Genomic DNA, 4,288 nt, shown 5'->3' on the forward strand with positions numbered 1-4,288 from the left:
CGGTTCGATTTTTTTGTGACCCCGTGGCTGGAAAGTTTGTTGAATGTTGACTTAATTGCACTTTACAATTGTGTGCTCTTGTTACAATTCGCTTTTTAAAACAGGTGCAAAAATTGCGGCGAGATAAGCGATTACGCTTTGGTGTCTGCAGAGCGAAACATGTTCTTCTTTTACATTCATATTTATTTCAGAAAACAGCTCTTGAAAAACTGGCAGGCAGTTTTCTGGTATGCACGAGCCTTCTCGATACCTGCTTCGAGTCCGGCGTTCACTTGTTGGCGCAGAGGCTGAACAAATGGGACGTTAAAATGCTGAGGCAGCAAAGGCTTTAAGGCGCCACAAGGTGAGCCCTCCACCTTCTGTGATAATTTTGAAATGAGTGCTGTGCCACCTGCACCAAACATCGGTTTTACGTGGGGAAGGTGTTTGGACTTAGGTGGCCAACAAGCATAGAGCGCACGAGGCAACTGGAAAAGCAAGCTTCCTTTTTAAGGCCTCTAATCTTAAGACCTTTTTACAGCTTATGCTGCAAAGAGACCTTAAAGAGATGAACACTGGACAATGTGCATGATGTCATTTGACTGTTTGGAAGCTTGTTAGGGGTATAAAGCTCACAAGGCACTGTTGTAGTGTGTGACAGGTCATTGTGGTGATATTAGAAAAAGACAGTACAGCACAATGTGGCAGATAAAAGGAGCACGCAGGATAAGCGCTCCTCCTGTGTGCTCTTTTTCTTTGTCCCGTTGTGCTGCGCTATGCCTTCTAATATGCTATACCAACAAGCCCAAACTACCACTTTGTTCAGATTGTGGTCATTATAGGCTTCTTTGATTTGGCTGCACACTCTGCACTAGTTCTGTGAAGTTCCGCGGTGGTGCCGGCAGCATACAGCATCAGTTCAGACAGTTACAAATGCAGCTTGGCACTGGCCGCTTCCAAAACGAATGGTCGAGTGCAGGCCCGATTGTCTGATAGCCTTGCTGACGTCACGAAATTGCTGCCAACTACATGCTGCCGACAACAACGACCACCAAAATCCTGAAACACTTGGAATAATTTTCAAGCAGCAAATCGCAAAGAAGTCTTACCATGAACCTGCTCAAGGAAATCGTCGTTTCACAGAAAAAAAAATTGTTGCATGTATACACACAGGCGGCTTACGAATTAGCGCTGAAATACTGCCCATGCGACTCGACTTGACCGCTTAGGTTTTCATTATGACGTCTCACTCAGCTCCTCCATGTATAGGTCGAAGAAGCAGAGAAGGTATGGCACGTGTTATTTAATGAAATGATGACAGTTATTTGCTGAAAGGTTATGGTTTATGGGGGTTTAAAGCCCTAAAGCGACTCAGGCTATGAGGGGCGCCGTAGTGAAGGGCTCCGGAAATTTTGACCACCTGGTGTTCTTTAAGGAAGCTGCTGACCCGAAGGACATGGGTTCGATCCCGGCGGCGGGGGTCGAATTTTGATGGAAGGTGAAGTTCTAGAGGCCCGTGTACTGTGCGATGTCAGTGCACGTTAAGGAACTCCAGGTGGTCGAAATTTCCGGAGCCCTTCAATACACTGTTCCTCATAGCCTGAGTCGCTTTGGGAAGTTAAACCACCATACCAAACCAACCTTTTTTGAAATGAGGTGTAAGGCATTATTATACACGGATTATCACGTGGTATGCTCGTACGGCTGCTAAATAATTTATAACTGAATTTCCTTCTCGTGCGGTTTCAGTTTCAACAGCTGAATGATGACTGTGACCTTAAAGAGAGGTTGTAGGTCATGTGAGGCGTGAAATACTGCAATATAATTGGTGCTTCTACATTTGTTGTCATTCCTCCTCTTGAGGAAGGCTGCCTTCAGCAGTGCAGTAAATTAAAACGATAAAGCAGCAATTATATCACAGTTTTTCTATGCCTCTAATGACCTAAAACCTCTCTTTGTCGTCACAGCTCTCATTCGGCTGTTTAAATTGAAACATCATAACAGAAAAATTCTATTATAAATTATTTGGCGGTCGTAGGCGAATACCACATCGTGATTCATGCATTGTAGTGTCTTCCGCTTCATTATAAAGAATAAAATATGCCACCAAAATTAGGTCTCTATGCTCCCTTAACGTGCACTGACATCGCACAGTACACGGGCCCCTAGAATTTTGCCTCCATCAAAATTCTAGAGGCCCGTGTACTGTGATGTCAGTGCATGGTAAAGAACCCCAGGTGGTCGAAATTTCCAGAGCCCTTCACTATGGCATCCCTCATAGCCTGAGTCACTTTGGGACGTTAAACCCCCATAAGCCATAAACCTTTCAGCAAAGAACTGTCATCATTTCTTTAAATAACTAGTGTCATACCTTTCCCACTTCTTCGACCTACACATGGGCACCGCCATATTGCTGCACCGCAGCTGCGCTTCCATTTCGGCGAGTGCAAGCCAGCCTAGAACTTGTGCTGCACTTCTTGAACTAGTGCAGAAAGTGCAGCCAAATGGAAGAGACCTTATGATTATGTGGCTACTTCCTTTGCATTGGGTTGGCAACAGTTTTTTGTCCTAGCCATTACATAGAAAAAGAATAAAAAAGGAAATGTGGGAACATTCACTATTAAGACAACAGCTTTCACCTGCAGACCCCCAATGAACAAAGCCTTCCTGTATACTGAACAAAGCAACTAGGCTGTCATTGATCTAGCAAATTATAATTTTGAAAGTAGGCCTCCTGCTGTGAAACTGGCAGGGTTTGTGCCCCTAGAGACAAGCAGTGGCGAGAGGCGAGAAGTCAAAGACGAACGTAGGTAGGACAGATAGCTAAACGAGGAAGTAGTTCCCATATTTCACGTTAAAGAACCCCAGGTGTCGAAATTCCCGGAGCCCTTCACTACGGCGTCTCTCATAGCCTGAGTTGCTTTGGGACGTTAAACCCCCATAAACAGTTCCCATAATTGAAGAATACAAGGAAAGACAAGGAGAATACATGTTTATGTTCTTCCTTCTATGTTTGTCGGTTTGTTTTCACAAGTTAGGAGTAGATATCTGTTGTAGTTTCACTTTTTGAGGAAAATGGGGAAGGGGTTGTTCATCTTGAGACATGCAGCCCAAAAGACAGAGCACAGGAGTGACTCACGCAACATTAGTGTGTGCGTTTTGTTCCTACTGTTCTATGTGCTTGCACCCCTTGTCCCCAAATGGGGCATTGGCATGATCTTACGTGATGCTATGCTGGTAAAGGATGTGTGCTGCATGCATATGGGTGTGTGGCATTCAGATTCAAGCACCATCACACGGCTTCTAGTGCAGTAGGAATTATGGGAGGAAAAAAACCTCAAGGATGTGGATGAATAGTATAGCTCTTCAACACGATAGCAAGGCGGGCGAGTTGGTGATACATATTCAAAAAATTAACAGCACAGAAAACGGGGACTTCAAGGGTAGAAAACAGAGGACAAGCGCGGGCGAGTTGGTGATGCATATTTAAAAAATTAACAGCGCGGAAAACAGGAACTTCAAAGGTAGAAAACACAGGACAAACGCTTGTGCTGTGCTTTCTACCCTTGAAGTCCTCGTTTTCCGCTCTGTTATGTTTTTAACTCTTCAGTTTGCCTTTTCTGAAAAAACTCTGTGGCAGGAGGTTTTAATACATGTCTACTGTCTTTATCCACAGTGGCCCACTCATAACTCACCTCAGTTCTGACTGCGGGGCCAATCCAGCTAACAAGCCTTATGCAGTGTTAATAAATAAAAATGTAGTGCCCTTTCAAACAGTATAATTTGCAACTTTGGTGCAAGATTTTCGGTGGCCTCTTCAGGGAGTGTTTGCCCAGAACTTGTAGTGATTGCTTAATGTCACTTGGTCCCAAGAACCAGACAGTTAACCAATTGCCCTTGTGCCTCTTGATGAGAAAATCTGAGAGGTAAAAATGACAATTTACCATAGCTGTGAACAGTAATGAGCTGGATGCATTGCCGAAGAGAATCGAGGTCATCTACTTGAAGTGGTAAGAATTTTGGGTTGGTTAGAGCATAGATTGCTTCACACCATCTTCCATATCTTAATAGATGTGGCATTATTGGCATGTGTAATTAAAAATTTGTTTCGGTGTGTGTGGCTGGTGAGCTGTCAGCTCTGGCATGATGAAGTTGTAAGCTCAACCAGAAGTACCTGTGCTGTTTGATCTCAGGGCAAGAGCTTTGAGCGAGGCCACTGCACTACGTCCTTGTTGTAGATTTGGCTTTTATGGTGCTCCAACTTCCTCCTTCCCATTCGCCATGGGGCCGAGCGAAAGTGGTGGGGTGT

The sequence above is a fragment of the Amblyomma americanum genome, chromosome 1 (assembly GCF_052857255.1).
Source record: "Amblyomma americanum isolate KBUSLIRL-KWMA chromosome 1, ASM5285725v1, whole genome shotgun sequence".
Taxonomy (NCBI): Eukaryota; Metazoa; Arthropoda; class Arachnida; order Ixodida; family Ixodidae; genus Amblyomma; species Amblyomma americanum.